The sequence below is a fragment of the Cynocephalus volans genome, chromosome 2, assembly GCF_027409185.1.
Source record: "Cynocephalus volans isolate mCynVol1 chromosome 2, mCynVol1.pri, whole genome shotgun sequence".
Lineage (NCBI taxonomy): Eukaryota > Metazoa > Chordata > Mammalia > Dermoptera > Cynocephalidae > Cynocephalus > Cynocephalus volans.
In genome coordinates this window covers 70,275,733-70,287,802 of record NC_084461.1, presented here as the reverse complement: position 1 = coordinate 70,287,802, position 12,070 = coordinate 70,275,733, and positions in this window count along the sequence as shown.

The following is a 12,070-nucleotide window of genomic DNA, read 5'->3' as shown; positions in this document are numbered from 1 at the left end:
ATGAACTCAAAAGAGCCTCCTAGTTTTGTCTTATTGTCAGATGAGTGAAAGCAGTTTTTACAGGTTAAAAATTGCAGTTACCACCTTTTTAGTAAGATGGGAATAGATAAATTTTTTATTTCTTTTACTGGCCTTTTAATTCATGACTGGTCAAGATTTGTTTGGGCGTATTATTTTTTTTGTTTGTTTTGCATCTTAAAGCTGTTTATTATATTGGTATTTCTTTGGGTAAGCTTTTAAGAGTATACATGACCCAGGTGGTTTACTTTGAATAGGAAGTCTTTAATTTTCCCAGATGGGGGCCGGGCCCGTGGCTCACTTGGGAGAGTGCAGTGCTGATAACACCAAGGCCGCGGGTTCGGATCCCTATATAGGGATGGCCGGTTAGCTCACTGGCCGAGAGTGGTGCTGACAACACCAAGCTAAGGGTTGGGATCCCCTTACCAGTCATCTCTAAAAAAAAAAAAAAAAATTCCCAGATGGTTGAAATTTGATTCTGAATGAAGTGAGTTACTAGTTACTGACAATTATTTTCAACCTTGTCCTCAATTGAGAGCCTTTAGATACCCAAACATTCTGACAAGTAGCAATCATTTTCTGTCCAAAATATGTGAGCAGTGACCATCAGAGTCAGATTATGTAGCCAGTTTATACTATTTATTAAGAAATACAAAAAAGCTTGTACTATGAAAAATCTTGTGCCTTGCTTTGGGGAACATGGTCTTCCTACTGTTATGTTTAGAAATGAAAAGTTATTCAGATGTGAATAAAAGACAGTATTTTAATTGTTCCCTTTAGTGCGTATTGTAAACCTTCCTCTGCTCTATTATAACTACCAAGTGATATAAGGTTATAGAAAAATCACTAAATTTCTCATCTCAATTCAAAAGAATTTAAAATGGATTTACTTAAAGACCATTGAATTTAACATAGCCAGGAAAGCATAATCTATTTTCAGTTCAGAGAGTTTATGTTAATATCCTTAACCATAACAGATTCATCAGGAGTTGGGGGTTAGAGAAAAACATAAATATTGGAAATAAGGGTAAATAACTTCACACACACTTTGTGGAGGATGAGAACATTCAGGAACTGCATAATACCCAGACTACTGTTGGAGCTTTGACAAGGGAAGTAGCCTAGAAGCAAATGTGTAAGGATCTAGGGTTTGTTCCCAAAGTGACAAAATCTGTCATTTGTCAACCACCTTAACATTTTTGATCAACTGTGCTTAGGCTAAATATTGGAAAAATAATGTGCAAAGATATTAAACTGTTCAAAAAGAAGTAAGGAAACATTTAAGGCATGGTGGATTTCAAGAAGGCCAGCATCAAAGGAAGAATCTTTGTAGTATTCAAGTGTTAAAGGTGACCTGCAGGCTCAAGATAACACCAAAAGATTTGACCTTATTTTTAAGAGCTATGAAGATATTGAGAATACTGTACAGCATTCATTAGATTAGGGCTCCTGAAAAGAAGAAGATAGTATTCTCCTTTTGATTTTATTTGATAGAAATACTGTTTATTCTTTGCTTGCATTTTAACTAATGTTACTCACAAATGCGAACTCTACTAAACCTTGCAAAATGAAACTACTATGTCTTGAAAATATGTTTTTAAGAAGTTTACAGCATGAAATTAAGACAGCTATAGAATACACAAACATAGGGTAATAAAGTTGGATGGGTTTTCTGAAAATTTAGTTTTATAAGTGATCTAAACCTCATTTAGATCTCTGTTAAGGGGTCACTATTCTTAGCTCTGTGTGAATTAAAGGCAAAAATATGGTGACATAATTCTAAACACATCATTCTAGTTGAATTGTTTTTATTTCTAAGTATTTCCACCACAAGCATTTTCAAAGAACTGTAATTGAATCTATCAAATATAACATGAACCAATTCAACATAAAAAACTATCAAGATGTTTCCTGAATCCGTAGGCAATTAATTTAACCTACCATGAAGAACAGAAATAGGGGTAGAAAGGGTAATTTTTACCCACCCACTCCTCTCTAAAAATGGAAAATTAATCCCTTTGCCACTCTGACCCACAAGGTAGAGTCCCCCATATCCTTCACTCCATTCCCAAATGAATCTTGATTTGGAAACTGGCTGTATGCCAGACAGTGCTAGGTCAGGGTATATGTATATATTATACAGTGTGGAACAAGACAAATAGAGCTTTTGCTGTCATGGAACCTAGATTCTAGTAAAGACCAGCTAACCAAAAAATTAATTAGATAAGGTACACAACCTCTAGTAAGGACTGCAGAAAACAAACCTGAAGGATGATTTAGATGGGATTGTCAGAGAAGGCCAATCCATGAGAGTTGATTGTTAGGCTGAGACTACAGATAAGGAACTTGAGCAGAGAGGCAGAAGAAACAGTGTATTCAAAGACCCAGATACAGGAAAAAGCTTGGGACTTGAAGTGGTGGAGAAATTTATAGAAAACTAGCATTAAAAATTAGTATACTGAGTGGGGCAAAGAATGGTGTAAGTTGGAAAGAAAAAATGGGCCAAATCATGCTGGGTTTTGAGCCATAGTAAAGTCTCCCTGCCTCATGCTAACACAGTTTGCAGATCTATGGTATCATTCATGAGCTACAAAATGGCTACTGCTTCACCTCTGCCAAACAAATTTCACCCAAGACTCTCCTGTGGTCCACACTAACCAGATGGAACCTTACAGAGAAGACTAAAAATTACAGAAAATGTAGTGCAGCCTAACCAAAAGTTGACACATTACAAAGTCATCATGTCCTCTAAGACCCTTCAACAAGGATCTCCCAGCAACTCAAATTTAATACATCCCAAACAGAACCCTTCATCTTCCTTTCTAAACCTGCTTCTCCTGAGTTTCCCTATTTTCATAAATAGTACTACTTTCCTTCTATGCTTGAAACTTTATAATCTAACCTTTTTTCTCTTTCAAAGATCCCTCTCTTGCTACCACCAATCAGTATCTTTGTCCTATCATTTTTACCTCTGCAGTACCCATCCCAGGTACATGAGTTCAAGCTCACCAGATGATTACACAATCCCACACATTGATTCCATATTTAGGTTGATATGAGCCACCTTCTGAAACCCCCAAAGCAAGCAAAGGCCATTCTCCTGTCCAAAAGCACGTACAGGGCAGTGAGTTATGGTGGAAGAGCTAGCATGCTGTTATCATTATTTAACCAAGAAAAACACACTGTAGACAAGATGAAAGATCTAATAAAAATGTTCTTTTTCCTGATTCTAAAACTTTAACAGCTGGGCTTTCCCATGTGGAATAATCTTAACATAAATAACTCAGCCAGGAAACAGGGGCTGTGAAGAAGTCCAACAAAATGATAGATGATCTTAGACACTCTGAATATCACACCCAGTAGAGCTACAAGGAAATAAGCGGTCATTGGAAGGTACTGGTGAGCTGGTGCTGGTGTGTATGATCAGCAGACTTTACAGAACCTGACAATTACCTGAGTCACGTATCACAATTCTTCTACAGAAGTCTTCTTTCTGCTTAAGAATATTAACACTCCCTAATCTATTCCATAGGAACCTTTTCTGCTCCATCCAGATTTGTCATCTTTTAATTGGTCTTGGAAATCCAGAGACATTGGCTCTCAAAAAATAAGCTTGAGCTTTATACTTATAAATTCTTATACTTAATTTTCTTTTAAAGGGGACGGCTATCATTGAGTACATCCTGTTAAGTATCTTGTCCACGTAATCTTGTCAAAGCTCATTGTGTACTTTCTACTCCTACTTCTTCCTTTCACTGAAGTATATCTAGTTGTAGTTACGGCACAAATGCCTAAAGACAGTATGAGAAAATAGGAGTGAGGAATAGAACTTCAGCTTATGAATGTGAATGCAGTTCTTTTCCATTTGCACTATGGGAAAGTGGTGGGAGGGAGCCGCAATCTTATGATAGGTACAGAACTAGGGGGCAAGTCTCTCATATCTAGAAGCATTCCTAGCACTGAAAACCCAATGACCATCCTGTATTTATAGTTACAAGTTGTTCTTCACTGGTCCTCACTTAAATTTCTCAGTAGTTGCCTAAATATGGATAAAGATCTCTTAGAGAGTGAAGATTCTTTCTTTTTTTCCCCAGGCATATTCTTGGTACATTTCACAAAAGTTCTACCAAGGAATTCACCTTCCCAGAAATTATGTGAAGGCTCACTTTGTTCTTTTTGAAGAGATACAGGAGACATTCTGTGGTTACAACAGTGGTTACTTCAGTAGGAAACATTCACAAAGAATGTATTTGTTACTCCTTTCTTTACATAATTCTTAGATTAACCTTATTTATCTATGAATATCAGCACAAATCAACTCACATTGGCTACACCATGCAAAGAGAAATATTCACATCAACTTGAAAGAAGATAAGGAGGAAAAAAAAATATTTCTAGGACTTTAATTGCTTATTATTTCCTCTACTCTTCCCTCCATGTGTTTTTATTTGCTGTGATTATGTAGCTGCCCCTTAACTATGACCACCCTAGTAATTTGAGTCCCTAAGCAAGACATGCTTCTTATTTTCCTCTGAATTCCACTCCCTGTGTTTGAGAGATGGTGCAATAAGCCCATTTCAAAATCACAGGAGACAAACTTCCATGACACCATTAGTCCCATACCTAAAAATGATTTAAAATTTTTTTCTTATTACAAAACTAAAATCTACAAATTGTAGAAAATTCAGAAAATGCAAATATTCAAAAGGAAAAATAATTAAAGGTTTCCAGTAATCCTACCAGACCAAAATAACTATCATTGACGAATCATGTAAAGATATACATGTAAAGATAAAACAATTTACTTTTACAAAATGGGATAAAATAGCACAGGCTATTTTATAGTCTCCTTTCCCTCCTTAACAGTGTATCATGAACATCTTTTCACAAACTACAGATATTTTACTATAATACCATCTTAAAATAATTGGAGAATATTCTACTGTAGAATACAATATAATTTATTTAACCAATAGCCTGTCTGGGGACACTTAAATTGTTTTCACTCTGTAAATGATAAATTAAAAGAACAGCATGGCACAAATCACATCAAAGTCATCTTATAATTAATTTATGACAATTTATATCACACATGATGTAACAGGAGCATCAGAGACTTGGAAACAGTATCTTGGTCAATTTCTAATACAAACTGTCATTGTGTATCTTTAAAAATATTATATCACATATGTATTTAAGTTAATCGATATCCCAAGTTTCCACTTAGATCTTCGTAATTAGGTCTTTTTTTCAGCATAAACCATACATGTAGGCAAAAGAGTCAACTGCTTATTTCTGATTATTTCAGGGTCACTTGGAAATATCTCTCCACTCCACCCTACTTGTAACCTGAAATTACACTTTTATAATGCTTAACATTCATATTTTACAAACCTTTAGTAGAGTAGGGCACAATGTATTTTAAATAATTTCCTCTTCCACTATGAGTCTTTGGATAAAGTACCTTCGTGCATTAAGTGAGGGAATCAGCTGCTGAAGTACCAGTTGGAATCCAGTTCTATTAAACACAGCAGAACACTAAGCAAAATGGAGAAGGGCAACTATATTTTCAAAGCCCTCAGTGTAGAATCTGATGGTCCCTGGGCTTGGCAAAAGAAATTAGGCATCTGGGAAGTGATAAAGACAAAATAATAGCAGACACAGGAGCTTGAAAAGTGACTGAGGCTGTAGGCATACCATAGAACATTCACAATGAGCAAAGGCTCCCAAATGCCCTGTGTCCATCTGTCTTACAGCCTCTGCTTCCAGTTTTTCACTCATTCTGGATACAGTGGGCTATAGCTCCATTTTAATAACAGAATTTATGGGGAGCAATTTACAGAAAATTTTTATAGAATTCATTTTTTTTTTATTCTACAAAATGAAATATTTACATGCCCAATAAATGTATATTGATGTAAACTTTTGGCATAAAAGGATGCATACAATATAGTAAGTGATGAAATTATGTTACAAAATACTTTATGTACTGTGATCCCTTAGTGTAAAAACTCCTGTAAATGTGTGTGGATATGCATACACACACTTACAGGATAAGAAATATAAAAATACATACCAGCATGTTAATGATGGTTTTCTCCAGGAGATGAGAAAAACAGGGATTTTTCTTTCCTTTTATTTTTTAAATCTGTATTTTTATGGTAAAAATATAAAATAAATGAAAAGTATGTACATTTGAATTTAATACCCTACTTTCTTTACTCATGCTTGATATTTTCAGACCATCAGAATCTTATTGCAACTTGCTATATTGGTTTTTTTCCTCTTTGTTTTATTCCCATGAGAATATGAAAGGTCTTTGTCATTTTCTTTCTGAATCTGTTGCTCTCCCTTTGTTTCTACTTTCTCCCACACTTGCTTTCTCAAATGAGATGTTTCATATGAATTAAAAGTATTTAAGGGTGGTCAATTTGTATTTGCCTCTGGAAATCCAGACTGTGCACAATATTTAGTAAACTTTCATCTATTATGTAAATTCTTAATTCTTTGAAGAGGCACAAATGGACTGAATTGACCCTCTGTTGCCCTGACTTCAAGCATTTTCAACCATCAAGAAAAGCAGATCATTTAAATATAGAACTGACAAGAAACAGACTCAGTTATCTCCAAAAGAAAAGTCTGCCAAGGGTTTTGTTAAAGGCAAAGATTATAAACTTAAAATGTATATACTAAAGTCAATGAAAGTTTTACATACACAACAGAGTGAGTGTGATCCAATTTCCAGAAATAAATGCCTTGTGTTAAATATAAAATCAATTCAAAGTAAATTAGCTTATTTTTTAAGTGATGAAACTCAATTCTCTCATATATTAAGCAAAATGAAATGCATCTATCTGAAATTACATAACACAAAGATGCCAGTTTTTTAAATTTCCTGGATTTTCTGGTTTATGACAATAATGACAAACATATCTCCATTCACTACACATACCTTATAAAATACTGGAGAATCTGGCATTTATTATACCATTCAATTATGTACAGTATGTGGCTTTTGAAAAACAAGTATATTCAAGAGCCAGATAAAAACATGTTTATATTACCTTGACAATTCTTAGTAAGAAAGTCTGTGCATGAATGATTTTGTAGTAGTAAAGTTTGGCTTTGGACATTTAAGAATTTTTTTTCTTTAATTCTGTTATTACTGACATCAAGTTAATTGATGGCATGTTGAAGAAACATTAATATTATACACATATAGGATTTATGTCTATCATGTCTATCAATTGAATCCTTTTTCCTCACTTAATGACTTATTCCACCTTTCCTCACTAGGAGTTCTTAGCATATCAGAAAGATGTCCAACTGTAAAGCTAAGGGACTATTGTCAGTTGTCAGGTTGAGGCAATAGCTACACTAATTGTATGGCTGGGCATTTCATAACTAAAGAGGCAATTGTATTGCTAAAGCAATTCATAACTGAAGCCAAGACATTTCATTATTTTAGTTACACTGTTTCCATTTGTATTGTCAGGGCTAGGGCTCAGACCCTTCAAACCCATTGTACAGACTGGGTCACCAGACCCCTCACATGCCAGGCTGTCACCAGATCCCTCACACACAGGTCCACTCTAAGGAATTGGGAAAGATCCCGGGAGCCATTGGCAGATGACACGAGCTGAGTCCTCAGCAGCAGCAGCAGAAGCTTTCAGCAGATCCAGCAGCAGCTTATAGCAGCAGTAGCAGCAGAAGCAGCAGCGGCGGTGGCTTCTCAGGGCATCCCGGGGGCACTGGCAGCAGCAGCCTCCAGCAGCAATAGTGGCTTCCCCATGGCCCCTCCGGGGGCATCCCGGGGGTGAGGGACACTGTGGATCAGAGCCACTCATCCTTTATACTTAAGTCCATAACCCAGGACCCCTGGATGCACATGTGCAATTACATTAGACAGTAAACAGGGAACACCTGGGTGCACGTGCATATTTACATCAAATGCTCGGCAAGATTCTGAACATCTGAGGGGCCCTGACCGTTTTCCTGTATTTTCCCTACACCGAGGATCAAGGATTAGATAATAAATAGAAGTGTCAATAAGGCACAGTTTATTAGTTTGCAGATTGTTGATGAACATATTTGTTGCTATGGTTTGAATCTGTCCCCCAAAGTTTTTGTGTTGAGAGGTGGGACCTTTAAGAGATGATTAGTTCGTGAGGGCAGGAGTGGGTTCCTGATAAAAGGATGAGTTCCCTTTGCTTTCTCTTGCATGTGCTCTCTTGCCCTTCCATCTTCTTCTATGGGATGACCTTTGCCAGATGCGGGCCCCTCAACTTTAGACTTCCCAGCCTCCAGAACTATAAGAAATAAATTTATTTTCTTTATAAATTACTCAGTCTGTGGTATTCTGTTATAGCAACACAAAGTGGACTAAGACACTGGTTTAAAAACTTTGACTACTCCTTTAGAATCGCAGCCTACTCACCTACACCATTACTCAAATGCTCTATGTGAAAATAGAAACCATTGAAAGTTCTCAGAGGCACAAAATGAAAATCCTGCCTACTCTCTAGAGAAATTCTCCTCTATACCCTGCCACCAGAACTATGGACCCACAGACTAATGTCCCTGCTTTCTCCACTATTGACCAGTTTTAGTCTCTCCTTTTCCTAATTCTCTACTTCCAATGAAACATAAGGGCTGATTCAGACGAGACTCTTATTTGCAAATAACAAACACTGCCCAAGGCCAAATTAAGCAGAAAATAAACTTATTAGAAGGATATCAGTTATCTCATAAAACAACCCAGAAGGCCAGCATACCAGGGAAGGAAATCAGACAAGAACATAAAGAAACTGGATAGCTTAAACCTCAGCCAGCTTAATGCCACTGCTAAGGACTTGGCACTCTACCACTCGTCCCTGAATGTGATATCACTGTGGGTGAAGTAAATTGAAATAAATTCTACACCATCTCTGTTCCTATGCGTTAGATCTATAGATTAAAAGTCCCAAAATTGAGTGTGTCAGTCAACTGTTGCCACATTAGTGCTGTATAACAAAACCACTTCAAATTTCAGTGGCTTAAAATAACAGTTATTTATTCTTGCCTATCTGTCTGTGGATCAGCTGGGGGTTAACTACTCTAAACTGTGTTGGCTGTGCTTGGCTCCAAACTTCTGGGTTGGTTCAATCTGAACTCTTTGTCTCTCATTCTTATTGGATGAGTGGGTGCTATGGGTTGAATGTGTTCCCCAAAAGTTCATGTGTTGGAAATTTGATTCCTTTTATAATAGGTTAAGAGGGTGGGAAATCCAATTATGGTATTTGAAAGGTGCAGTCTTTAAGATGTGATTGGATCATGAGGACTATCCTCTCATGAATGGATTAATCCATTCATGGAGTAATGAGTTATCATTTGTGTGGACTGGTGATTTTATAAGGATTACACAAGAAAAGGCTCTTGCCATTTTACCATGTGACACCTTGCATTGTCACAGGACTCTGTAAGGAGTCCCCATCAAGAAGAAGACCCTCACTAGATAAACCTGCTGGACTGTGGCCTTTCAGCCTCCAAAACTGTAAGAAATAAATTTCATTTTCTTGTAAATTACTGAGTTTCAGGTAATCTGTTATCAGCAACAGAAAATTGACTAACACAGTGGGTTACTTGACAGTTCTTATAGTGATGGCAGAAGTTCTAGATGGCAAGCCAGACTGTGTAAGTACATTTCAAACCTCAGCAACATCACATCTGCTAACATTCCATTGTCAAAAGCAAGTCATATGGCAAGCCAAAAGTAAAGGGACAGTGAAAAATATTCTACCTACAGTGAAAACAGCTGTGAAGTCACATAGTAAAGGTCATGGACACAGGATGGGTTGAAGAATTGGGACTAATATTTTAATTTATTCCAGTGATAATTCCTATTAGTGAAGTTCAGATCTTGTAATAGTTTTCTAGCTGCCAAGGGGGTGAGTAGAGCAAGTTTCTGGTCCTCTCTATTTCTAAGGGAAGAAAGGGCCTTATCCTCCACCAACATTCACACAGTGGCCAAGTCCTTATATACAGGAAAGGAGTTCAAATTCTGAACACTCGTCTAAGCAGCACATTTGCATCCAAAGTGCCTAATCATGCTTTCCATTCCCTTCAATCGATTTCAGACAGATAGTAAAAAAGTAGCATACCTGAAAAGTGAAGATTAAATCAAACTAGGGATTTGGAGATTTTGGCTATGGTAGGAAAAAAGGAGGAAACATTTTCTCCAGAAAAGTGATAATGAGATGATTATACTTGTAAGATTTTTGCCCTAGCTCTACACAGAACCCTGAGTCAATATGCTATTCTTCCCTTGTCCTTGTACCCCAGATTTACTAGGAGCAAATATTTGTGAAATAAAAAGAAAGGAACATTCTTATATATGAAGATGTTCAGTCTCATACATACATACATTCCGGAGGTAACAGTTAAACTCCCTCAAAATCATGTCATGAAAATCTGCCAACCACCACTTTTTTCCTTTTAAGAATTTTAACAATCATAAAATTGGCTCCTCTATAGGAACAAAAATAGAAATTTGGGGCAAATGTATCTGTTTCTACCTCTAGTCTCGACTTCTGTGACCTTTTTAAATGCAATTTCAGGCATAGCTATGTGTTACACAAAGAGGCCAGAGTCAACACAAATGGCATGACTTGGTGAAGATGAGAATGTAGAAGCAGAAAGGTAACTAGTCTATGGGTAATCATTACACCACATCCTTCAGAGGTGCATGGGTGCGTTGGTGAACAGCTGTGCTCCAGGAAAGGGACTTTGCCCCTATTGCTCTTCCTTTATCCAGGTCAAGTGTAAAAGCTACCTTGGTTGGGGGAAATGAATGTTTTACACTCAGCTGCCAAGCAAAACAAGCCAGTTAGTTGTTTAGGAAAGTAATAGGAGTTATTAGTTTCTCAGCACCTGGAGACTTGGAGATCCAAGCTCTCGTGGGAAGTTGAGTTCAGATGCAGCTTTCCCCTCCTCATTCCCCCAGCAGGACAAGGTCTACCCAAGACAGGGTTGCTGGTAAGAGTTCCAAAAATGGTATGGGAAAAGGGACTCTAGGGAGGGCTCAATTTTGTAAATAAGTAGCAGTTGCTATTGCTATTGGTAACCATATGTTATACTGATTTTTCCAGATAAAGGCTCCAAGATGATTCTTGAAAGTCACCAAGTATCTACCAACTTCACCCAGTCCCTAAGATACATCTTAAACAATTTCTATCTTCCCACCCATTCAACGTAGACGAAGTGTTGAACACAGGCAAAGAAGCATCTGGTGCAGCCTGGCCATCAATATGCAGGTGTGTGCTCCATACAAAATTTTTCTTTAGCAAATAAAAGCATTTTAGTTTGATTGAATTCAGCAAAAAATGGACTTCCTTCTGTGGAAGTTAGATCCCTGCCTTCAACTCTGGCATTTTTGTGAGGATCATATGTATTTGAGCAACATGTAGTTAGCACAAGTTTTCTGTGCTGAATCCTCTTGGAGTGCCAACCCAGCTTAGTCTGCCTGCTTCTCTTAGGACAGCTCCACATGGAGCTGATTCTTTCAGGTGTGGGTGATGCCTGGCCAATCTAGGCAATAAGATTGTTTACCCCTGGTATTTGAAATCTGGTTTGGAAATACAGGGAGGCTTAGAGTAAGTGAAGTTAAGGTGCATTAACAGCAGCACCTGATGAGATAAGAATGAATTCTTTTTTTTTTTTTTTTTTCTCCTCTTTGCTTAAGATAGCTGAATTTCATTTCTGTTGTTTGAAACTAAAATAACTATACCAGACACACTGACATTGGGTGCATGGGTGGCGGGCAGACAAGGATTCAAGGACATGCAAACTCTAAAGAGACTCTCATAGTTATGCGGTATTATTTTATACCCACCAGAGAATTGAGGAAGGGCCAAATGTCAAGTGTCCCTCCTAATAACCTCCTCCAGAACAGGTGGCTGGCCGAATGTTTCCCATCTTCTTACTAGGACAGGATCAACTAGGTGAAGTCAAGCTTAGTGATGCTTTTAAATCTTTAGTGATGCTTTTATACTTGAAAGTCATAGTTATGTTTTTA